Source organism: Engystomops pustulosus, chromosome 7, assembly GCF_040894005.1.
Source record: "Engystomops pustulosus chromosome 7, aEngPut4.maternal, whole genome shotgun sequence".
NCBI lineage: Eukaryota > Metazoa > Chordata > Amphibia > Anura > Leptodactylidae > Engystomops > Engystomops pustulosus.
In genome coordinates this window covers 68,308,420-68,335,441 of record NC_092417.1, presented here as the reverse complement: position 1 = coordinate 68,335,441, position 27,022 = coordinate 68,308,420, and the positions used below count along the sequence as shown (strand labels likewise).

General features: G+C 46.0%; 2 protein-coding genes across 2 annotated transcripts in view; both read right to left on the bottom strand.

Moving 5' to 3' along the window:
- The window catches only part of LOC140069955 (alpha-1-antitrypsin-like), a 65,230-nt gene extending 41,307 nt beyond the window's left edge, over window positions 1–23,923 (bottom strand). Inside the window, exon 1 of the mRNA XM_072116269.1 lies at window positions 23,887–23,923. The gene's annotated coding sequence lies outside the window, so the exon portion shown is untranslated. The remainder of the gene's footprint in view (window positions 1–23,886) is intronic.
- LOC140069954 (alpha-1-antitrypsin-like) overlaps window positions 1–27,022 on the bottom strand; it is a 213,224-nt gene that overhangs the window by 26,795 nt on the left and 159,407 nt on the right. The window lies entirely within an intron of this gene.

Below are 27,022 nucleotides of genomic sequence, written 5' to 3'. Positions count from 1 at the left end.
TTTTGAAAACACATCTGAGTAATCAGAGAGATAACCTGGAAGACTATGATCTTCCGCCACCACTGTACATAATGAAACTCTGGTCAGGTGATCCTTACAGTGAGGACCCCAATGAACCAGCTCCAGAGTTTCCCAATTAATTACTGGATTATGGATCCGGAGCCAGGGTAGACCAAGAATGAAATTTTCAGACAAATTTTCCATAACTAGGAAAGAACACCATTCTTCATGCATAGCTCCTACCATAAGCTTTATCTGCGGGGTTCGGAATTTAATCAACCCTGCCTGTAGAGGGGTCAAATCCGCCCCCGACATCTGGATAGGAGTGGACAATGGAATCAATGACATACAAAACTGAGAGACAAAATTATAATCAATTAAATTAGTTGCAGCACCTGAATCCAAGAAGGCGCGACCAGTACAGGAAACAGATTGAAACTTAACCATACAAGGTAAATACATTCTAGACACAACTGCGAGTACCTGAGCTCCTAAGCAGTCCCCTCGATTACTGCTTAGGAGCGGAAGTTTTTCCTGCTGCTGCCTCTTGGAACAGGTGTGTATCTGATGATCAGGACTTCCACAGCAGAAACAAAGATGGTGTCTTATTCGATGTTGCTTCCGCTGTGCAGGAGAGATGCTATGCAGCTCCATGGATTCCAATTCTTGACGGCCTGGAGACAGACTGGCCACTGGCTGACAGTCAGGGGACACCCGAGGTGATCGCCTGGATCTTAGGCGACGATCAACTCGGACGACCAGAGTCATAGCTTCATCTAATGTCTGAGGCTCGGCATAAGCTAAGACTAAGTCCTGTACTCGGTCTGACAGTCCGGACATAAATTGGACTTTTAGGGCACAGTCGTTCCATTGCGAGTCAGTCACATACTGTCTGAATTGGGCACAATAATCTTCCACCGTCAGTTTTCCCTGACACAGATCTAAGGTGGGAAACTGCCAGTGCTCGGCGGTCAGGTTCGTCATAAATGTGGCCTAAAGCAGAAAACAAAGCGTCTAGAGAAGAGCGGAATGGAGAGTCAGGTGGGAGAGAAAAGGCCCAATTTTGCGGATCACCGCGCAAAAGAGAAATGACCACGGCCACCCTTTGTGTCTCGGTGCCCGATGAGTGAGGGCTTAAAGAAAAATAAAGTTTACATCCCTCCCTAAATGAAAAAAATTTCTTACGGTCACCAAAAAACAAGTCAGGGAGAGGAACCTTAGGTCCTGGTGCAGGTGGCGGTGGGGCCTGCAGTGTTGTCTGCCCCGAAACCTGCATTTGAAGACTGACAGACTCTGAACATGCTGAGTTAAGGTCTGGACCTGAGCGACCACAGCTGACAAGGGCTCCATGGAAGGAGTGAATATAGCAGGTCGGATACAGGATGCAAACCTATGTGTGGGCCAGTGTTTCTGTTAGGGTTGGGTGACACAGAAGACAGGGGATAGTGTGCCCTGAGCTTGCCCCAACCTGAGGAGGTGAAGGTGGATGTGGGCCTGCTGAGGCATGATATGCAGAAGCTTAGACAGTGGGTGAGAGAGACAGAGACCCATATATCAGAGCTTGAGGACTCCTCGACCCCTGTCCCTGGTCAGCTACAGGCCCTGGAAAGCTTGGCTGCTCAATGGATGCAGCGAGCAGACGATATAGAAAACCGGTTGCGCCAGAATAACCTCTGCATACTGGGCCTGCCAGAGAGGGCCGAAGGCCGAGATCTGGTGGCTTTCATGGAGGCCTGGCTGAAAGACACGCTGCCAGATGCCAACCTCAGAGTACCGGGGAGACCACCTATACCGGGAGAACCACCGTGCCCCATGCTTGCTAGAATCCTGAGCAGCAAGGACCGGGATCAGTTGCTACAGACTGCCAGACGGAAGGGCAGCATTGCTTATCAGAATGCTAACATCTCCATCTTTCCTGTTTTTTTTCGGCCCCCCTGCAGAAAACTAGGGCTTCCATTATGGGAGTGAAGAAGCGCCTTCGAAGGATGCAGATCAATATAGCATGACATTCCCCGCGAGACTCCAGATGATTTATGAGGAGCGCTCCCAGTCCTGGGCGTGGTAATATTACACGCACCTTGTGCTTATTTTCTCTTTATATCTGCCAATATACTGTTCTTCGTTTAGAATAATCTGTATGTTTGCTGGTTGAATGTCATACTATGCATTAGCTGGGGTGTAGAGATGAGCGAGCACTAAAATGCTCGGCTACTCGTTATTCGACAAACTTTTCCTGATGCTCGAGTGCTCGTCTCGAATAACGAACCCCATTGAAGTCAATGGGAGACTTGAGCATTTTTCAAGGGGACCAAGGGTCTGCACAGGGAAGCTTGGCCAAACACCTGGGAACCTCAGAAAAGGATGGAAACACCACGGAAATGGACAGGAAACAGCAGGGGCAGCATGCTTGGATGCCTCTGAGGCTGCTTAATCGCACCATTATGCCAAAATTATGGGCAACAGCATGGCCATGACAGAGTGACCGAATGAGGCTAGATAGCATCTAAAACATCCAATAATTGACCCTGACACTATAGGGGACGGCATGCAGAGGCAGCGGCAGCAGCGGCAGGCTAGAGAGTGTCATGGCGACATACCCTAAATGGACTGAGGTTTCACCAAAGGAGGTGAGCAAGAAGCGCTGAAATGATTTCCTAGGTGAACAAAAGGTTGACGGTATATTTAGTCGATAACACAGCATGGTGGCGACATAATGACCAAGTTCCATAACGTATCTGGTGATACACCCGAAAAATGATAAGAAGACGACATGTGGAGGCAGCCATGGAGTCGACTTCCATGATTAAGAGCGACAGTATGGGGCATTCATATTGCGCTGCTATGATTGCAACATCAGGTCTCCAGCATGGCGGCGACAGATGGGCCGAGTTCCACTATGTATCTGGTGAAACACCTGAAAATTATGCCTGACACAGCTCGTTTGATAAGGGGACGATGTATGGAGGCAGTGAACTAGTAGTAGATTAAAGGTGCTGCAGTTAAAACTATGTTAGTTGGATCTTGAGATGGAGCTGGCGCTCCGCTGCCAGGCGAGCTTTCGCCAATCCAAGCCCCTGTCTCTAGGCTACTCCCCAAACAGCACTTTTAAGAACCTTTTGTATAAGATCAAGTGTAGTAGCGTTCTTATAAGTTTGGGATATGGCGGGTGAGGGGAATGTAAACAGATGCGCAAGAAGCGCTGAAATAATATCGGTAAATGATAAAAGTTTGCCAGTATATTTTGTGGATTACACAGCAGGGTGGCGACAAAGTTAACAAGTTTGATGTGGAAGCCATGAAAACAACCCAAAATTCTGCCCGACACAGCTCGTTTGATAAGGGGACGATGTATGGAGGCAGTGAAATAGTAGTAGATTAAAGGTGCTGCAGTTAAAACTATGTTAGTTGGATCTTGAGATGGAGCTGGCGCTCCGCTGCCAGGCGAGCTTTCGCCAATCCAAGCCCCTGTCTCTAGGCTACTCCCCAAACAGCACTTCTAAGAACCTTTTGTATAAGATCAAGTGTAGTAGCGTTCTTATAAGTTTGGGATATGGCGGGTGAGGGGAATGTAAACAGATGCGCAAGAAGCGCTGAAATAATATCGGTAAATGATAAAAGTTTGCCAGTATATTTTGTGGATTACACAGCAGGGTGGCAACAAAGTTAACAAGTTTGATGTGGAAGCCATGAAAACAACCCAAAATTCTGCCCGACACAGCTCGTTTGATAAGGGGACGATGTATGGAGGCAGTGAACTAGTAGTAGATTAAATGTGCTGCAGTTAAAACTATGTTAGTTGGATCTTGAGATGGAGCTGGCGCTCCGCTGCCAGGCGAGCTTTCACCAATCCAAGCCCCTGTCTCTAGGCTACTCCCCAAACAGCACTTCTAAGAACCTTTTGTATAAGATCAAGTGTAGTAGCGTTCTTATAAGTTTGGGATATGGCGGGTGAGAGGAGTGTAAACAGATGCGCAAGAAGCGCTGAAATAATATCGGTAAATGATAAAAGTTTGCCAGTATATTTTGTGGATTACACAGCAGGGTGGTGACAAAGTTAACAAGTTTGATGTGGAATCCATGAAAACAACCCAAAATTCTGCCTGACACAGTTCGTTTGATAAGGAGACAATGTATGGAGGCAGCTATATGGACGACTTTTGGAGGCAGCTATGGTGATGACGTGTGGAGGTAGCAATGGAGACAACGTGTGGAGCCAGCTAAGAAGACGACATGTGGAGGCTGCTATGGAGACAATTTAATTTGGATAGTGCCTGTATGTGGCAGTCCAAAAAAGTTTTCAAACCAGAGGAGCAGGTAGGTGGTCCTCCAGAAAAATTAAATAGATTGAGTGCCTGTATGTGGCACTCCCAAAAATTGCTTAAAACAGAGGACCGGGTAGGTGGCCCTCCAGAAAAATTAAATACATAGACTACTATAGCTAGAGCCAGTTGGCCCTGGCAAAAAATAGCCAGTTTCCTATGCTTTAGTGTACAAAGAGGAGGAGAAGGAGGACAATGAGGAGGAGGAGTGCATACATTATTCAGGTTGAGCTTCTTTCACCTGGTGGAGAATGAAAATCCAGAGAAATCCAGGCTTTATTCATCTTGATAAGCGTCAGCCTGTCAGCGCTGTCAGTCGACAGGCGTGTACGCTTATCGGTGATGATGCCACCAGCTGCACTGAAAACCCGCTCGGACAACACGCTAGCGGCAGGGCAGGCAAGAACCTCCAAGGCGTATAGCGCCAGTTCGTGCCACATGTCCAGCTTTGAAACCCAGTAGTTGTAGGGAGCTGTGTGATCATTTAGGACGATGGTATGGTCAGCTACGTACTCCCTCACCATCTTTCTGTAAAGATCAGCCCTACTCTGCCGAGACTGGGGACAGGTGACAGTGTCTTGCTGGGGTGACATAAAACTGGCAAAGGCCTTGTAAAGCGTACCCCTGCCAGTACTGGAAAAGCTGCCTGCTCGCCTACTCTCCCTCGCTACTTGTCCCGCAGAAGTACACCCTCTGCCGCTAGCGCTATCAGAAGGAAAATACTGTTTCAGCTTGTGCACCAGGGCCTGCTGGTATTCATGCATTCTCACACTCCTTTCCTCTCCAGGGATGAGAGTGTAAAGATTTTGCTTGTATCGTGGGTCCAGGAGAGTGAATACCCAGTAATCGGTGCTGGAATAAATTCTTTGAACGCGAGGGTCATGAGATAGGCAGCCTAGCATGAAATCTGCCATATGCGCCAGAGTCCCAACGCGCAAGAATTCACTCCCCTCACTGGCCTGACTGCCCATTTCCTCCTCCTCCAACTCCTCCAACTCCTCTTTTTCTGCCCATACACGCTGAACAGTGAAGGACTGAACAATGGCCCCCTCTTCTGTCTCGCCAACATTCTCCTCCTCTTCCTCCTCATCCTCCTCCACCTCCGCCGATATGCGCTGAGAAACAGACCTAAAAGTGCTTTGGCTATCAACAAGGGAATCTTCTTCCCCCGTCTCTTGTGACGAGCGCAAAGCTTCCGACTTCATGCTGACCAGAGAGTTTTTCAACAGGCCCAGCAGCGGGATGGTGAGGCTGATGATGGCGGCATCGCCACTGACCATCTGTGTTGACTCCTCAAAGTTACTCAGCACCTGACAGATATCAGACATCCACGTCCACTCCTCATTGTAGACTTGAGGAAGCTGACTGACCTGACTACCAGTTCTGGTGGAAGTTGACATCTGGCAATCTACAATCGCTCTGCGCTGCTGGTAAACTCTGGATAACATGGTTAATGTTGGATTCCACCTCGTGGGCACGTCGCACAACAGTCGGTGAGCGGGCAGTTGGAGGCGGCGCTGCGCTGCCCTGAGAGTGGCAGCATCTGTGCTGGACTTCCTGAAATGCGAACAGATGCGGCGCACCTTCGTGAGCAAATCAGACAGATTGGGGTATGTCTTGAGGAAACGCTGAACTATGAGATTTAACACATGGGCCAGGCATGGCACATGTGTCAGTCTGCCGAGTTGCAGAGCCGCCACCAGGTTACGGCCGTTGTCACACACAACCATGCCTGGCTTCAGGTTCAGCGGTGCCAGCCACAGATCAGTCTGCGCCGTGATGCCCTGTAATAGCTCTTGGGCGGTGTGCCTTTTATCGCCTAGGCTCAGCAGTTTGAGCACCGCCTGCTGTCGCTTAGCGATGGCACTGCTGCTGTGCCTAGAGCTACCGACTGATGGAGCCATGCCCACGGATGGTAATTCGGAGGAGGAGGAGGTGGAGGAGGGGTGGGAGGAGGAGGAGGCATAGTAGGCCTTTGAGACCTGGACCGAGGTAGGCCCCGCAATCCTCGGCGTCGGCAGTATATGACCAGCCCCAGGGTCAGACTCGGTCCCAGCCTCCACCAAGTTAACCCAATGTGCCGTCAGCGATATATAGTGGCCCTGCCCGGCAGCACTCGTCCACGTGTCCGTGGTCAGGTGGACCTTGTCAGAAACGGCGTTGGTCAGGGCACGGATGATGTTCTCTGACACGTGCTTGTGCAGGGCTGGGACGGCACATCGGGAAAAGTAGTGGCGGCTGGGGACCAAATACCGAGGGGCGGTTGCCGCCATGAGGTTTCGAAAGGCCTCGGTCTCTACCAGCCTATAGGACAGCATCTCCAGGCTAAGCAACTTGGAGATGTGGACGTTGAGGGCTTGGGCGTGTGGGTGGGTTGCGCTATACTTCCTTTTGCGCTCCAGCGTCTGGGGTATGGAGAGCTGAACGCTGGTGGATACTGTGGAGGATCGTGGAGGCGAAGATGGGGTTTTCGCACGGGAGGTGTTTGGGCCGTGATCCTGGGCAGGGGGCTGACTAGCAGATGACACAGGGGAAGGAGCAGTGGTGTGTCCGGCCGGAGGTGAACGGGCTTGGCCCCATTGAGTGGGGTGTTTAGCATTCATATGCCTGCGCATACTGGTGGTAGTTAAGCTAGTAGTGGTGGAACCCCTGCTGATCCTGGTTTGGCAAAGGTTGCACACCACAGTCCGTCGGTCATCCGGTGTTTCTTTAAAGAACCTCCAGACTTCAGAAAATCTAGCCCTCGCCACGGGAGCTTGACTACGGGCAACATTTGGCGCTGATGCACCAGCTCTGGCCCTGCCTCTCCGTCTGGCCCCACCACTGCCTCTTGCAACCTGTTCTGCTATAGGACTCGCCTCTGTCTCAGAAGCACTGTGTTCACCCGGCCTATCAACCCAGCTTGGGTCTGTCACCTCATCATCCTCCGATCCCTCAGTCTGCTCCCCCCTCGGACTTCCTGCCCTGACAACAACTTCACCACTGTCTGACAACCATGTCTCCTCATCGTCCGACACCTCTTTACACACTTCTTCCACTACTTCAATAATGTCATCATCACCCACAGACTGCGACTGGTGGAAAACCTGGGCATCGGAAAATTGCTCAGCAGCAACCGGACAAGTGGTTTGTGACTGTGGGAAGGGTCCAGAAAACAGTTCCTCAGAGTATGCCGGTTCAAATGCCAAATTTTGCTGGGAGGGGGCAGACTGGAGGGAAGGAGGCTGAGGTGGAGGAGCTGGAGGAGTGCTGATTTCGGTGACATGGGTGGACAGCGTGGAAGACTGACTGGTGGACAAATGGCTAGAAGCATTGTCCGCAATCCACGACATCACCTCTTCGCACTGTTCTGGCCTCAACAGTGCTCTACCACGAGTCCCAGTAAGTTGAGACATGATGAACCTAGGGAGTGTAGCTCTGCTGCGTTCCCCTGCTCCCTCATGAGCAGGTGGTGTCTCACCCCGCCCAGGACCACGGCCTCTTACCCCTGCAGTAGTTGGACGCCCACGTCCACGCCCTCGTCCTCTACCCCTAGCCCTCGGGTTAAACATTTTCCAAATTAAAGTGTAAACTTTTAATTTATTTTTTTTTTGTGTTTATTTTTTTTTAATTTATTTATTTTTTTTAACAAAACGATGCTATCCTATTGCTATGGCTAGTTTCTAACCTACACTGACAGCACACAACTGGATTTTGTGCTGTGCCTGATGACTTTGAGCTATAAAATGAAATTAAATAAAAAAAATAAATCAGCAGACTCTGCCTAATTCTAATCAAACCCCTAATAAATTGTCCCACTTCGGTGTTTGAGGTGGAGCTAAGAGCTAAACACAGCGGTCGCAGGTCTCCCAGCAAATTCCTCACAATATGGTACTAGCTGCACTACTAATGCCAGCAAGCCCAGCCACAAGCAAACAAAAAAAAGGAAAATATAACGCTATTGTAGGCCTAAGTAAGCCGTTGGGGTTCTCCTATGGCTATTTTGTAGCCTACAATGAAAGCACACTGCTTTGCAAGATGAGTTTGAGCTATAAAATGAAATAAAGGTAAAAAAAAAAAAAATCAGCAGACTCCGCCTAATTCTGATCAAACCCCTAATAAATTGTCCCACTTTGGTGTTTGAGGTGGATATTTGTGTCACTAAGAGCTAAACACAACGGTAGCAAGTCCCCCTGCAAATTCCTCACAATATGGTACTAGCTGCACTACTAGTGCCAGCAAGCCCAGCCATAAGCAAATAAAAAAAAAAAAATGTATAACGTTATTGTAGCCCTAAGAAGGGCTGTTGGGTTCTTGTTGAATCACTCCTGCCTAACACTATTCTAATAGAACACCCTAACGCTTTCCCTGACCAGCAGCAGCTCTCTCCCTAGCGGCATCCAGACACAGAATGATCCGAGCAGCGCGGGCAGGGGCTAGTCTATTCCAGGGTCACCTGATCTGGCCAGCCAACCACTGCTATCGACGTGTAAGGGTACCACGTCATGCTGGGTGGAGTGCAGAGTCTCCTGGCTTGTGATTGGCTCTGTTTCTGGCCTTCAAAAAGCAAAACGGCGGGAGATGCCATTTTCTCGAGCGGGCGAAGTATTCGTCCGAGCAACGAGCAGTTTCGAGTATGCTAATGCTCGAACGAGCATCAAGCTCGGACGAGTATGTTCGCTCATCTCTACTGGGGTGCCTTAGTCTGTTTAACTACATCTAACATGGAATACCCGGTTATTACTGCCACGAATTACACCTTATAAACAGGAAACTTGATCTTTGCTAATATGAGACGACATTCTCAACAGGGCAATTGAATATAGACGAAAACAGAGATGCACGAAAAAACGGCTAATTGGTAGATACGGTACACAAAACGTCAATATTTATTGTAATTATTCAACAAGACAAACCAATCCAAAGATATACATTTAAAAACATTTAAAAAACATAATATACATATCATACATAACGGGGATGTGTCAACCGTACCACCGATGTCCAATCACTAATAATGATATCCGACCTCCCAAATATGCAAGTCTGAAAAAAGCCTATGGTGCAGATGTGACCAACAACACCTATAGCCACCAACAAACAGAGAGCATGTAAAGGAGAAAATACCAATAGCACTATACCCAAAATAAGTCAATATCATGTATGATCCTGATGGGAGTAGTAGTAAAGTGCTTGTTATAAAGTAGACGAGTTGCTGTCACTCAAGACACAGCTCTGCAAAAGAGTTGTCAGTAGGTAACAAAGTGTCATATACAAATCCTGTTAGGATGGCATACAGGTGGGATGGAGGAAAGAGGACATCAGCGGGAGGCTCCCCACGTGTATCGTCGTACAAGACGACTTCCTCAGGGGAATATATTTTCAACAGGACAGAAATGCGCTCTCCCGAATAAACTATATCCTGGGGAATACCCTCGCACATGCCTGGCTAACTAACATCACCTTCCTGCCCCGTGGGAGTACAGTAACCCCGGCTGTTTCAGAAGACAGAGAGCCTTAACTTCCCTAAAGCGCACACGTCCAGGATGCCCACTACCCCGCGCGTGCAGCAGGTGTAACTCTACATGTCACCAGTCTGTATATTCTTGACTTATCACCAATACTGGTTGGTGTTATCTATCACTTGCATTAAGCACGGAGGTTCTTTGGTATATAGAATCTTCCCCTTTTTATTTTTCTTCTAGGCACAGCACAGAAGCAAGACTACTATGCACTATATTATCCATACCACCAGTAATTATACTAGACCAACGATATTTATTTCCTGCCCAATATATATTCGCCTCATTTTTTGACTTATGGTACTTCTATATTGTTTGTTGGCACTGCACAGAGTGCATTTACACGTCTTTGGTAACTTTGCCCGTCGAATACGCTTGCGCATAATATTGACTTTGCATAACTGCCGTTCTTACTGCACGCATGCGTATAATTCGCCATCCTACTTAGTTGCAGCAGCGGCGTTATCCGCAGAACAAGCACGCAAGCTCATAATTAACCAGAATGCTTGATGATGGGCATCTTTGGTGGTGGGTATCAGTGCGCATGCGCGAGACTTGATTGGTCTCGCGTGAGCTCCGCTCCGATCGGAGTCTGACACACAGGTGTCTGCACTCAACAGACGCCAGCGATTGGAGGCGGGGGTTCTCCCTGGGACTCATAAGGTAGGCTCCACGGGTCAGCAGGCACTTACCCCTGAGGAAGTCGTAATCAGGCGACAGAACGTGTGGGGTGCCTCCGGCCACAGGTCTGTGACCTAGCGTTTCCTCCTCCCATCACAGGACTTGACACTCAGCAACTTTGGCTTCCTGGTCTCTGTTCTGCTCCATATACATGGGGTCTCCCTGGCCTTTTTCATGCATATTGATCACACTTCTTCTGGGGACCCAGTACCACCACTACCCAGCTCCATTCTTGAGTGTTTGGATTTGATAATACATGTTTCTTGCAGGATAGGGACAGGGCATAGTCATTAGGACTTCATATTTACCTTGTGTGAGGAGATTGCATTAACACAGTTTTTGCTGACCTGTGGCCGTACGTGGATCTTAGTTACCGGGCTCTGATCCACTTGGTGATGTTTATGTGTACTTGTACACTTTTTAAATGTTTTTAAAGATACATGCATGTATGTTCTTTGTTGGATTTTTTTTTTTATTGTAATAAAGTTTTTTGACCCTTCCTTGGTTTAACTTTATCTTCTAGTGTGTTGGCTTTGAGATACTATTGATTGTACATGTGATCACGCTCCACAACGCTTGGTAGCAGGTGTAACTCGCTGCGGACAGGGGGCAGAGCCAGTGCGGAGACGTGCAGAAACTCGGGGAAGACCGCTTGAATTGTCAGCATGGAGGTTGGAAGGACCAGCAGACATGGTGTCCCTTCCAGCGGATCTGGCACAGGCCTTTTTAGACCATAATTCTCTAGACTATAACCCCTCTTTCTTTTGGGAATCCCATAAAGCCTGGCTCAGATCATATCTACAGACCGCTATTAAACGTAACAAAAAGACCACAGCTGCCGAGGAGGAGGCATTGGCGACCCAGTGCGTATCTCTGGAAGCTATGTTTATAGCAAACTCCACTGGTAACAATAGGGAAGCCTGATTACTTGCTGGGAGGAAGTATATACATGCAGAAGCGCCGTATGTTCTTCAAACAGCAGAAATACTTTGAGATGGCCAACCAATCTAGTGCCCTTCTGGCCCACGTAGTACACCAAAATAACTCATCCCCAGCTATTCTGAAAATAACAGGAGCAGATGGGATACTTCAGACTGACAACGCAGGCATACTTGACAGGTTCACTTCATTCTATCAGGACCTATACTGTGCGAGATTCAACAAAACACCCTCAGATTTGGCCCATTATCTAGGCAATCTGACTTTCCCATACCTCACTCCTGAGCAAAATCAGATGTTAGATGCCCCCATCACTCTAGATGAGTTAAAGGAAGCACTAGCGGAGATGGCTAAGGGAAAAGCGGCAGGCACGGATGGCTTCCCGATTGAAGTTTCCAACAGTATCAGGATTAGATTCTCCCACCTCTCCTTCAGGTATTACAAAAAGCATTCGACAAGGGTATTTTGCCGCCCTCTTTCTATGAAGCCACAATAGTATTGATTTTAAAGCCCGGTAAGGATCCCCTAGATTGTGGGTCTTACAGACCCATATCCCTATTAAATTGAGTTTATAAACTCCTAACTAAAATTTTAGCCCGTAGATTGAATGCCGGGTCGCAGCACCTCGGACAACTTGTGCCATGCACAGGTAATATTACAGGCTAGGTAGGGAGACTGGGCCCAGACGTCACTGGATGCCGCCAAGGCCTTTGAGAATTTTGGATTTAGCCCCTCCTTTGTTAAATGGATTTCTATGTTATATGCACACCCAAAAGCTTTGGTCGCCTTGAACGGTCAACAGTCGGAGAGCTTTGGGTTGGGCAGGGGTACCCGTCAGTGATGTCATCTGTCCTTTGTGCTCTTTGCTTTGGCCATCGAACCCCTGGCCATGAGAATCAGGGCAGATGAGCAATATAGGGGAGTACTTGAGGCACAACATGAGGAACGTCTTGCTATGTATGCGGATGACCTCCTCCTGTTCATGGAAAACCCAGACACCATGCTCCCCTGAGCCATTGCAATTATAAATGACTTTAGCCAATACTCTGGTTTGTCCATTAATTGGACCAAATCCTGCTTGCTCTATCTTTCCTCGCATAATGCTTCCTCTTCCCCGCAGGTGAAAGAAAGACAAAAACAACAGCGGAGGAGGACGGCGCCTCGCGTAATAACGTAGAGACAAGTGTACCGATTGTGGTGAGAAAAATGGTTGCTCACCTGGTAACCACTTGGGTACAAGCGGTATATAGTATCCAGTGAGGGGGAGGATCCTTGATGGTACGGAGGTTTGATTCTTAGGTTACTGCAGCAACTATTAGGCTCTCCGAAAACCGGTAGCCAAAGGTACCTTGAAATGAATAATACAAAAATAGAAAAATGGAGAGGGCCGGGAGAGTGTGCTAGTAACCGAACAGAAATCTCCAAGTGTAGTGATTAACACAAATTTTATTGGTAGCAGTGATATCCAAAGGCAACGCGTTTCGGGGAGACCCCTTCGTCAGACCAAAAATGGAAGTGCTGAGTGGGAACTCAGAAAGGGAGCGCTGAGAGGGAGCTCAGGCGGTCTGCTGCTAGATCAGCGGATCTTCCCCGCAGGTGTGCAATCTATAAGTGGCTGAAAGGGTTAAATATCTAGGTGTCATTCTCACCAAGACCACGACTGACGCACTACAATCCAATGTAGACCCCCCTACTCACGCTATTTAAGATATGGGCTTCTCTCCCCTTGTCAGTCCTTGGTAGGATTAATTTAATTAAGTTGATAGTGCTCCCAAAATGCCTTTATTCTATGCAACATATATACGCACCCATTTCTAGACAATTATTTGACTAACTAGACTTAATGATAGTCTCCATCATCTGGGGTAAATCTAGATCTAAGCTCCAGTTAGCAAAGCTACAATGGCCTAAAGATCAGACAGGATTAGCCTTACCAAATATTTACCAATATTACTTAGCTAGACAATTGAAATATTTGGCTCCATGGCTAGGCCCCTCAATGCCCTCATACCCTGAAGCTCACCTGTCTGCCCACCTCGATGCAAAAACCCTCTTGTCCATACTGGAAGGGAACGGCCCATTTAAGGGTTCGCTACTCCCTATACACTCTATAGCCCGGAAGATATGGGGGCAGCTAAACAGATATTCCCCCCAGTAGACGTACCCGCAGAGACCCCCCTATGGGGAAACACCACACTCCCACATTTAATGCAATTGGGCGACGACCGTTTTTGGAGTTAAGACTTTGGGGGACATATACTCTAACAATATCCTGTACACATTTGCAGAACTAAGAGATAAGTTTGGTTTGACTAATATGTATTTGTATCAATATCTGAGGCTTCGCCATGCTTTATCTGCACAATTCCCTGACCCTCAATTCTCGGTCTCAAGATTTCCGCTGATAGGGGTCTTGAAATCTCAGGGTCCCGGAGGATTGATCTCCATGTTGTACTCCCATCTTATTTGTCCTAGAACACTTGCCACACTGCTGCCAGTGATGGCAAGATGGCAGACTCTGATACCGCATCTGGATGCCACTGAGATGGATGAAATATACCAGTCACATTTATGGGTATCTCCTGCTGTTGACAATAAAATGATTCAGCTACACATTATGCACGAGAGTTATCTAACACCTATAAGATGAGACATATACCTGTCCCAGAATGCCACCGTTGTTATCACAACCCAGCAGACTTCCATCATATGATTTGGGGGTGTCCGGTGCTGCAAACTTACTGGTCAGAGATTATATCGATATTGACATCAATAATGGGAAGGCAGGTCCCCCTCTCTCCCAGGGGCTGCCTGTTTGGTCTCGTGGAGGAGGAGGACTGGACACATTGGGGGTCATTTACTAAGGGCCCGATTCGCGTTTTCCCGACGTGTTACCTGAATATTTCCGATTTGCGCCGATTGTACCTGAATTGCCCCGGGATTTTGGCGCACGCGATCGGATTGTGGTCCATCGGCACCGGCATGCATGCGACGGAAATCGGGGGGCGTGGCCGAACGAAAACCCGACGGATTCGGAAAAACCGCTGCATTTAAAAAAGGAAATTGTGTCGCGGAGCTTGCACTCACCTTCATCCAGGATAGGATCGTGAACTTCTGTGCATTTCAGGGAACGTCAGCGCAGCAGCGCCACCTGGTGGACGTCGGAGGAACTGCCTTGATGAATCCCGGCAGGACCCGAATCCAGCGCAGAGAACGCGCTGCTGGATCGCGAACGGACCGGGTAAGTAAATCTGCCCCATTATGAGCAGATATTTCTTAGAGAGTCATTATTCATGGCTAGAAAGGTAATTGTGCTGAGATGGATGGATCCTACACCCCCTACCCCTTATAATAACATAAGAGAAGGTTATTTATAAGAACAGGAAATGCCCCCTCAAGCTTAACAAGATATGAGATCAGTGGTGTGACTCTCCCCTTACGGCATATCAGCCACAAGAGTTGACAGCAACTATTAACGGGATCATGTAGGGTTCACCATTCATCTTTAGAATATACTCCTGATTGTCTCTCCCCCGTGTCAACGGTTCCACCCATGGCAGAACAAGGGGCACAAAAGCAGGGATAACTAAGCTGATAGATCGGGTTCTGATACACAAGAACTAAGGAATAGCAGCTAGGTTCTCATCTTAAGTTTATTAAGTTGTGTTTCTTCTATCCTGCAATACCATCCTTTTGAAGGTGTTTTTATCCATTCTCTGTATCATTATACCGCATCTGCCATGAGGCGAGATGAAAATCTCGCTTCAGGCGGCAGAATGCGGGTCCCTGTAAAGGGCGGCAAAATTTGCCGCTCTAAAGTGGGCGATTCGGGCGTCCGTTAACGCCCGAATCGCCTACCAGCTAAATAAATCGCGCCTGTCTCTTTAAGAAACAAGCACGATTTATATGCGGAGCGACGCAGCGCCTTTCCGGCAGCTGGGTCGCTCCGTTCTAAGCAGTGACACAGGCGTCATGACGTCACGCCGCCTGTGTCACTGTGCGGAGCCGCGGCTCACAGAAGAGCCGCGTGAAGACGGGACCCGCGCGCCGAGGGAGCAGCTTCCTGCAGGTGAGTATGATTTTATTATTTTTCATGTATTTTAATTAATTCAATGTGGCTAATAATTAATACTGGGGGGGGGGGGGGCGCTATATATATCATATGGGGCCAGAATTATTTTATACTGGGGGGGGGGGGGATGATGGAATGCTATCTATTTTATTTGGGGCTATAATTATTTTATACTGGGGGGGGGTGCTATATATATTTATATTATTTGGGGCTATACCGTAATTATTTTATACTGGGGGGGGGATGCTATATATATTATTTGGGGCTATGATTGTTTTATACTGGGGGGGATGCTATAAATATTATTTGGGGCTATGATTGTTTTATACTGGGGGGATGCTATATACAGTATATTATTTGGGGCTATGATTGTTTTATACTGGGGGGGTGCTGTATATATTATATGGGGCCATAATTATTTTATACAGAGGGGGGTGGTCTGTATATTTCATTTGGGGATTTGGGGCTATAATTATTTTATACTGGGGGGGGGGGCGCTATATATATTATTTGGGGCTATAATTATTTTATACTGGGGGGACGCTATAGATATTATTTGGGGCTATAATTATTTTATACTGGGGGGGGGATGCTATAGATATTATTTGGGTCTATAACTATTTTATACTGGGGGGGGGGGTGCTATATATATTATATGGGGCCAGAATCATTTTATACTGGTGGGTGCTGTATATATTATATATCACTAAGCTGGGGGGATGTATATGGGATACAGTATATTACTAAGCTGGGGGGGGGCTGTATATCGGGTACAGTATATTACTTAGCTGCAGGGGCTGTATATGGGATACAGTATATTACTAAGCTGGGGGGGGCTGTATATATTATATATCACTATATAACTAAGCTGGGGAGATGTATATGGGATACAGTATATTACTAAGCTGGGAGGCTGTATATGGGATACAGTATATTACTAAGCTGGGGGGCTGTATATGGGGTACAGTATATTACTAAGCTGGGGAGATGTATATGGGATACAATATATCACTAAGCTGGGGGGATGTATATGGGATACAGTATATTACTAAGCTGGGAGGCTGTATATGGGATACAGTATATTACTAAGCTGGGGGATGTATATGGGGTACAGTATATTACTAAGCTGGGGGCTGTATATGGGATACAGTATATTACTAAGCTTGGAGGGGACTGTATATGTGGGGCAAGATTATCCCTATATAATGAAGGGATGTTTTGTATGTGGGGAGAGTGTGGTCATTTGTGTTGTGAGGGGTATATATTATTTAGGAGCACAGTGTTGTCATCCAGGAGACTTTATACTGTAAGTGACTGTGGTATTTTTAGGGACGGCGGGTGGAGATGCTGCACGGAGCTGAAGATATCTTGCCGTGAATTCAGCCGTGATACGTCATGGATTGGAGAACCAGGAATAAAGTCCTCCTGATGGAAGAGATTGTCATCGATAAAATACTAGATGCCACTAATGACTCTCAGATCCTGTAGTCAGTCACACAGTGTCAGTGCGCTGTCTGTAGGGTTGTTAATTGTTAGTAAAGTTTAAGGATTTACTTAACAGGGAGCGGGGGGAGGGGGCGGGGGAAACAGCATTTTAATATTCGCCTCAGGCAGCAAATATGCTAGAATCGGCCCTGGTCGTCCCCCCCTCCTACATCCAAGGCTCAAAGCTGTGATCTCTACTAAAACCTCTACTAAAACCTAAAGAGCATTCACACTCCTGTGGTGTACATTTCCTAACCCTCTGCAATCACATTTATGGACATGTACAGCCTTTCCTGAAAGTTGTCTCTGCAAATGCGGTACACGTATGTCAAATGCAGGAAGACGTTTATCATTATATAAGGCAGGGAACACAGATGACTCCACTGCAGGAAATCAGGTTTTTTTGCTGCATTATTTGTAAAATAACGTGGATATGATTTGTCACAGATTTAACCTTTACATTCCAAAAGTAAATCAGAGGAGAAACCAATGAAAGAAATTACAATGTAGTGGGTGGAATAATCCCCCAACTAGCGTCACCTTAAAGGGGTATTCCCATTTCAGCAAATTATTGTTATTGTTTTTATAATGAAAAGTTATACAATTTTCCAATATAATTTCTGTATCAATTCCTTACAGTTTTGTAGATCTCTGCTTGCTGTCATTCTATGGAAAGCTTCTATGTTTACCACTAGTGGACAGAATCTGACCATGGTCACACAGGTGCACAGCTCATTATATCATAGAGAGTAATCAGAGCTGTGTGATATAACGAGCCGTGCACCTGTGTGACCGTGGTTAGATTTCTGTCCACTAGTAGTAAACATGGAAGCTTTCTATAGAATGACAACAAGCAGAGATCTAGAAAACTGTAAAGTATTGATACAGATATTATGTTGAAAAATTGTATAACTTTTTATCATATAAAGAATGACATTACCGTATTTTCCGGGCCATTAGGCGCACCGGAATATAAGGCGCATCAGTCCGATGCGCCCTATATATGGAATTATTCCATATATAAGGCGCATCGGACTATAAGGCGCAGGGTGGCCGGGGTGTGACGGAGTTCTGGGGGCGTGGCAGAGCGGAGACGGAGCGACCGGAGAGGTGAGCGGGGAAAGGGGTCCTTTCAGCGGGAGGATGGCAGCGGACCATACTTACATGGGTCCCCGCTACCGGAGACAGCAGATCTCCAGCGGGAACTGCAGACCGACGCGGCAGAAGTTGTTCGTGCCACGTGGTCTGCAGTTCTCACTGGAGATCTGCTGTCTCCGGTCTCCGGTAGCGGGGACCTATGTAAGTAGGGTCCGCTGCCCTGCGCCATACATAGGGCTCACCGGACTATAAGGCGCACTTTGGATTTCTAAGGAAATCCTAGGCTTTAATGTGCGCCTTATAGTCCGGAAAATACGGTAATTTGCTGTAATGGGAATACCCCTTTAAGGACAAAATACTAGTACAAGGGGTGCGCTAAAATGTAAATTTTAATGGTATGCAATAAAAAATGGTCAAAATTAGGTTCTTACCATCTCGCAGGATTGTGTCATCCAACTCAGATAAAAGGCAGCTTGCTTGAGTCCATAATATGACAATGTGTGTAGAGACAGTGGACCCACTGGACCACCGCGGATGATGACGTAAGCCGACACCTGGGAAAGGAATCTAAGTGGTGCCCGGTTTTCACCAGAGCTCGCGGCAAAGCATGTTGGACTTGTTGCGGAGTTGTGCCACCTGGTTGTTCCACAGGTGGGACTTTGTCCTCAGTGGCAGCCAAAGCGAAGTACACAGACATCAGGCAGGATCATAGTCGTGGACAGGCAGGAGGTCAGGACGGGCAGCATGGGATCAGAGTCGGGGACGCAGCAACAGGTCAAGACTGGCAGCAGAGGAGAGTAGTCGGGAACAGAACCAGCGTCACAATGGGAAAACACACTAATAGCAAAGGACATAGTAACAAGCTTTTTCAAAGGCTGGGAGGCACACAGATCTGGCGGGGTGTGCAGGGAGTGGCTGGAATATAAAGGATATTGGGAAGTGGCCAGCACCAATTAACTGTGTGCTGGCCCTTTAAATCTTCTGAAGTCAATGCGCCCTAAGAGATGGGAATGCGCGCGCATGCCCGTCGGACTGGAGGCAGGAATGAGGACGGGTGAGTAGCGTGGGTGCTGAGCTGGGGTCAGTGAGGGGCACGGGTGAGCTTGTGACCTGCAATATGGGTCATGGCAGCACCCGTCACACGATGGACTAGGTCAGAGAAAATGAGGCTGGGCAAGGATCACTGTGGATGCTCAGTGACTCTACCTTTTTGACCCTACCCCTCAATGGGGGACCTAGAATGCCCTAAAATGCCTCAACTATAAGGCATAACTTCCACCCCAACCTATACCTAGAACAGAGTCCCTAACAGGAACCTTTATGAAGTTGGTCCCAATTTAGCAAGCAGAAAATAGTCACTTTTTATTAGCGTTCCCAACTTGCCATATTTTGCCTCTTCAGGGGAAAATATGCAGTGACCAGACTGGTGGGAAAATTGCTAAGGGTGTGTTAATGGTTCCTGATAGAAGCACCCATATCCCAGAGTGATGAAGTGGCACCTTCTCCTAAGGTTAGCATGAGTTGGCACTCACTATTTTGGCACATGTGGTGCCAAGGATATGCTCCTTATTACTAGGCATACTCTGCTTATTGAAGAATTTCATCCACATGGAGAAGGTGCCAATGCACCAATTAGAACCTTTGCACAATTTTAATGCCTGACGGGGCACTGCATAATTAACCCCTTCTTAGATGAAACTTGACATGTCGGTTTGACATTCTAATAAAAAGTGACTATTTTCTGCCTGCTAAATTGAGACCAACGTTATACAGGTTCCTGTTAGGGAACTCTGTTCTAGGGCTACGGCTCTGAGTTGAGGTGTTTTAGGACATTTTAGGTCCCCCATTAAGGGTCAAATAGGGACAGTCACCTAAGTCCCATGGTGATCTTTGCCCAGCCTCACTTTCTCTGACATAGTCCTTTGTATGTGTACCATCACCTGTCGCGTTGATGAGCACATGGGGGCACATTTACTAAGAACAATGCAGTGTGTACTATATGCAGTTTGTCTGTGTGGTGTGCAGAGGGCACCATATTCCGGATTTCTGGCGCACGTCCTTTATGAATCTGGCGCACAAATATTGCCGCTTGTGATAATATTGCACCACTGTACATTTGTTTGTGTTTTATTGTGTTTCATTTTTTCTCTTTCATTGCGTCTCATTACACTTATGACTGGTTAGAGGAGTAAATGGTAATTACTGTTACAGCTGGATTAGCTGGAGCCAACACCACAGGATACTTCCTTGTGACCACAGAGCAAGTGCAGAAATTCACTCCTCTGCTAGTTTAGCTCTGGGGACAAAGAGATCAAAGGAATACGGGACATGTGTGTGGGTTTTGCCGCTGAAAAACCAACAGACAAAGGGAAATATCATAGCTGCCCATAACTGGGGCATAATTCATAAGTATGGATCCCCATTTACAGGGGAGAGTTATGAGATCTAGATACACTCCTTGACCGAGTATCGGAAAGCTAGTGGCATAGGAACCCAGCCAATTGCAGAACACCCCTAATATTAGGCTTAGTCACCCCGAGTTTGGTATGGGGTAAATGGTAATAAGGTACCCACTGGATTGGAAGCAATGGCATGGTTGTGCCATATTCCAATCAAAAGTTATGGGGTTTTAATAAACCCCCATACCCAGAGAGTAACTCGCTGATGGGAGGTGGATAGAAAAAACTTCCTTTCACAGTGACATCACAGCCAGGGGTGGGGGTCAAAAACCTCCTGGCTTTAAATTAGTGAAGCAGCCACACGTCCGGCATTCAGTTTGAGAACTCTATACATTAAAAGACTGGATCACTCTCGAGGCCCTGTCCGCTATTTCCATAGCAAGAGTTTTTTGTTTCCCTTTTCCCTAACTGTTTGTAAGTATTGTATGTGTATTGTTTTTAACTTTTTTTATTTGTATCTGACAATATTGTTTTTGAATGTGCTATATTTTTTATGTATATTTAAGTGTTAACTTTAAAAAGCCTCTGCTTGTAGCCTTGAAGAATCTGGGCTTCTGAAGGGATTACGGTGCCAAAGTCTTTTTTAATATAGTATAAATGGTGCATGAAGGTGCATACGGCCTTCTTTGAGTAAGTAACTCGTGGGTGGTGGCAGTGACTGGATCTGGGTGCCGAGATTGTGTGGAGTATATTTAGCATTATGATGCCATTTTGTGGAAGTGGGCGGAGCTTAAGGGCTTAATTCTGGGACTCCATAGCGTAGGTGCACCCCGTGTTTAAACTCCGGTGTGCAGGGTTCGTGACACAGCTCATAACACAATTTTTACAATTTTTATTGTATACCAGTAGGAAAACAAGAAAATATAAAAAGTTTTAAACCCACAAAGCAGGTAAGGGCAAGTTTACACCTCTGTCATGGATTTGTGTTACAGAAAGAAATGGTGAACAGATAGGGGCACATTTACTTAAGGCTTTTTCCAACTTTGCATATTTAACTTTTAGGCTAAAATGGCTCTCAGATGTATTTAAGAAGTGTCTGTGCCACTATTGTGTCACACGCGACCCTTTCTTGGCATAGCTGCGCTGGCCTCCAAGCAACACAAATTAGGGGGCGTGCCAGCAGTCGATCCGACTGATTCAGATCGAGCGCCATATTCAACTTTCAAATTGTGTTGCACGCCGTATGTTAAAAGTGTACCACAAAAAAAAGGTGAACTCTGTCGGGCTGGTGAGTGGAAGCGGCAGATTCATGACGTCTGGTGCACGATCCTAGTGAATAGCTGCACAGAGCATGATACACGGAAATAGCACTTTTAGTGCATTTTCCGACTTCCTAAGTAATTGTGCTCCATGATCTTCTGTTCACTTTCGGTTGCTTCCAACCTTCTTTTATTGATTGCAGAAAAAATAATACAAGCTGCTACTTTTTTTTGCAAAAAGAAAAAAGGGATTTTTGTCAGATCACCCAAAAGCCACGTTTGGGGTGCCGGTGCATGGATATACTGAGCCGAGTCAGGAACAAATGGAGCAGAGGGAAGTGGTGAATCCAGCAACCAGGCAGGTATAGGTCCAAACGGTGGTGGAATAAAACTTCACGTTTATTTCATTATAGTTAAAAGATTAAAACAGGTACAAATGCAGAAAAAACTGACGCGTTTCTAGCTATAACATGCTCTTAATCATAGTCTATATTCAAAGGTAACAACAGTGTATATATAGGGAAACGGAAGTAGGAGGCTCTACACGTCATGAATCGCATCCCAGTACAATTGGATGCAAAAAGAAAAAGGACAGCACAATGGAGGAAACAGAATATCAGCATACAGGTTAAATCAGTACATATACATTAGATCATTTTTGAGGTTTAGACCATGTGGACTTCTGGTTTTCATTGTAAGTATCCAGTAAGCCTCTCTGTTGCGAAGGGCTTTAACCCAGTCTCCACCTCTTTTGGGGCGGGCTACTCTTTCTACAGGTGTGACTGTTAAACACGATGTTTCTCCATTGTGTATTTCTTTGTAATGTTTAGAAACAGATGAGATGTTGCGTGTGTAAAGCAGATGAGAAGAAGAGGTTGATGGTGTACGTGCACCTGAAATGTGCTCTGCAATTGTACGTGTTTTGAAATGTGTTTGAGGGCACGTTTCGTGCTGCCAATATACTGTAAAGAACAAATGAAGCACATAATGGAATACACCACATATGTGGTGTTGCAATTAATAAAGGATCTTATTTTGTAATTGTTGCGAGTAGATGCAGAAGAAACTGTCAGTTTTTTGTATGTATTTACATGTAGAGCAGCGTGTTGAAGCACATTTGTAACTACCTTTATTGGTAAGCCAAGTATGTTGTGATTTAAAAGTAGGTCTAAAGTAGGAACTGACAGTAATATGCTGCACCAGAATTCATCATCACAGTGATAAATCTGAGGAAGCAAAAGACTAATGTTTTCCAGCTAAAGACTGGTGGAACCTGTAAACTCCCCCCAATGTGTCTCCTGAATCAGGATATCCTAAACTCTGTTCTGTGTAGCCCTGGCGGGTAACCACTTTCAGAAAGAGAGAAAAAAAATCACTGCGTGGTGTAATCCAAGGGGTGAATTCAGTACTTACAAAGTATGGTTTATCTGTAATAAGTGGTGACGTTTCCCCTGGGATTAAACCAAATAATTTTCTTTGTTTCTGGAAGCAGCCACCGGCTGGGATACTAAGAATTAAGTTTAGGAGACTCATCAAAGAGAAATGATTACCCTCACAGGTTTGAAGACACGGTGGGAGCCTAGCAATAGAGATAAGGTTAGATATATGTGTATTACAGTTATTTTGGGGCACGGTGTAGTGTGGTATTTGATAGAGATACCAATACTATCACTGTATGGGACACTTCTTTGCCAACAACACCACCGGCTGTTCATATATACCTGCCACTTTAAAAATAATAGCCAGTGCCAATGATTATTTTGATTGTCATATTTTTTGTTACACATCACCTTTCTAATTATGTTTACAGATATTTTTTTGGGGGAAAAATGTGTTTTGCATTTCTGTTTAGTCTTAGTCCTACATATGTATTTAGATATATGGGTAATAGTGCCCTAATGATCAGAAATAAACTTCTTAATGCTAGAATCAAAATTGACTACTCCTATATTGCTTAGTCCTTTAGTGTTAAAATATTAAATATTAAGTAGGGGCTAGTCAGTGATTGTTGCTTTCTGTAAATGGCCAGTATAGTCTAAAATCACTTAAGACAACCATAAGGAAAGATTATCAGTATGTAACAGCAGCAATAAGAATGAGTCTTAATAGGATGAAGGGAGATATAATACTCACGAGCAGCTTGTGAATGTCTCCAGGGATTGTTGGATCATAAGACTGATTCTCCCTGTGTACAAATATATATATATAATTACCTTTGTCATTGTGAAATGATAAATTAAACCGGTTCCACAACCTTTGAGCTAATAGTCAGGCCCACTGTATTAAATTCAAACAATGACACAAGATTCTTTATATCAACTCAGTCCAAATTGATTGTGTAGAAAGATTAGAGAACATATCACTGGGGAACCTCCTGTACTTGAGAGTGTAGATCTGTACAAGATGAAGATGCTGCTTGTGTCAATCTAGAAGAAATAAGGCAGCAGGCTGCCATCCGGAGGTGTAGAATCAGTTTTGATTTATGTGTCCTGAAACCAGCTGGGAAAACAGGTATGCATTGGGCTCCATTGGTACAGAGCAACCCAACATGTCATTGATGCCATTCTCTACCATTTGCCAATAGGAGATGATAGCAGGAGAAGTCCAGGAAATTTTAGGCACATTAGCACCCCCCGATTCACGCCTCCAACAAATATCTGGGGCTTTGGCGTTAATTTAATGAAGCAGAACAGGGGTATGATACCAAACAAGTACCAATTTGTACTAGTTCTCCCTGTATTGGATGCATTGCAAAGTTTTGGCTTCTCTTTCCCATATTGTTTACCAAACTGTTGGTGGTAGTGTTCTGCCCAAGAATGTCTCCCATTTTGTCGTATAGTTGTGGCAAGGAGGGAAGGTTAGTTAAGGCCAGAGGTGGAAGTTCCTCCTTTACATAATCTCTCAAAATCAGGGGCTTTAGAGATCACATCTGTGATTGTTCCACCTCCAAACACTTTATACTATCTATCTTAATGGCTCTCCAAATAGTATAATGTCCCCTCCTTTTGGCACACAAAGTAAGGCTGACCTCTAATGTCTCCACCCGTCAGTAAGGCTGCTGGCAGGAGTTTGCATAGCTTGCAGAACAGTTGGTGGAAAAATCTAGTTTGGCCAGAATTCAGGGCATAAACATTGCACAAAGTAAGGGGGGTGCCTTGTGGTTTACTTTAGACTACTACAAATTTCCCTTTAAGATCCGAGAGCATATCTAATACCTGCAGGGTACAGGGGACAGCAATTAAAGTAGCAACCCTGCACCTTCTCCTCTCCCCTATGGCAGAATATAAAGAATGATATCATCCCTTTACAACATTACAAGAACCAGAGATAGGTATTGAAATGAGTCTCATAAAATGACTACATCAACCCCTTGGGAATGCATTTCAAGCATTGCTAGTTGCCTCTTGGTAAGGAAGTTAAGGGCCTTAACATTTAATGTTAGAAATGTAACCAATGTAGCAATTGTGATACCTACCAGATCCAGATCGTGGGTGACCACTAATAGGATACAGAGATCAGTGAGGGTGACTTGGCCGAGAGAAATCGTAATGAAGTCCTCTTCCTGGTGGAGCAGATAATATTCTGTAAGGTACTATGTGTCACTAATGTCTGTGTCACTAACTGATACTAGTTAAAGATGAGCGAGCACTAAAATGCTCAAGTGCTCGTTACTCGAGTCGAACTTTTTCCGATGCTCGAGTGCTCGTTTCGAATAACAAACCCCATTGAAGTCAATGGGAGACTCGAGCATTTTTCAAGGGGACCAAGGCTCTGCACAGTGAAGCTTGGCCAAAAACCTGGAAACCTCAGAAAATGATGGAAACACCACGGAAATGGACAGGAAACAGCAGGTGCAGCATGTATGGATGCCTCTGAGGCTGCCTAATCGCACCATTATGCCAAAATTATAGGCAACAGCTTGGCGATGACAGAGTGACCGAGTGAGGCGAGATAGCATCTAAAACACCCAATAATTGACCCTGACACTATAGGGGACGGCATGTGGAGGCAGCAGCGGCAGGCTAGAGATTGGCATGGCGACATACCCCAAATGGACTCAGACTTCAAACCAATTTTAAAAATTCCTTTTGGCGAGGATAACGTGTAGCACTGTACGTATCAGTATTTGGCCTGGTTATGGCGGCAGAGAGGAACCAAGAGAGGTTAACAGGAAGTGCTGAGATGATTTCCTATGTGAACAAAAGGTTGATGGTATATTTAGTCGATAACACAGCATGTTGGCGACAGAGTGACCAAGTTCCATAACATATCTGGTGAAACACCCGAAAATGAGCCTGACACAGCTTGTTTGCTAAGGGGACGACATGTGGAGGCAGCTATGGAATCGACTTCTGGAGGCAGCTATGGAGACGACATGTGGAGGCAGCTATGGAGACGGCGTGAGGAGGGTGCTATGTAGACGACGTGTGGAGGCAATGGGGACGGTTATGGCACCTGAGGTGAAAAGATAGATTTTAGAGGTAAAAGGTTATAGGTTGTAGGTTAAAGGTTGCTGCAGTTAAAACGATGTTAATTGAATCTTGGGATGGAGCTGGCGGTCCGCTGCCAGGTGAGCTTTCGCCTGTCCAAGCCCCTGCCTCTCGGCTCCTCCCCACCCAAAATGGACCTGGGGCCCCCGAAGCGTTTACTTTGAAAAAATTATCATTTTCAAAGCAGGCGGGGGGCTACAAACAGCATTTCTAAAAACCTTTTGTGTAAGATCAAGTATAGTACTGTTCTTATAAGTATTTGGCCTGGTTATGGCGGGGAAGGGGAACGTAAAGAGATGCGCAAGAAGCGCTGAAATAATATCGGTCAATGATAAAAGTTTGGCGGTATATTTTGTGGATAACACAGCAGAGTGGCGACAAAGTTAACAAGTTTGATGTGGAAGCCGTTAAAACAACCCAAAACGGACACAGCTCATTTGCTAATGGGATGATGTATGGAGGCAGCTAGGTGTACGACTTTTGGAGGCAGCTATAAAGACGACGTGTGGAGGCTGCTATGGAGACAATTAAATTTGGATAGTGCCTGTATGTGGCAGTCCAAAAAGTTTTCAAAACAGAGGAGCGGGTAGGTGGCCCTCCAGAAAAATTTAATAAATAGAGTGCCTGTATGTGGCAGTCTCAAAAAGTTTTCAAACCAGAGGAGCAGGTAGGTGGTCCTCCAGAAAAATTAAATAGATTGAGTACCTGTATGTGGCAGTCCAAAAAAGTTTTCAAACGAGAGGAGCAGGTAGGTAGCCCTCCAGAAAAATTAAATAGAT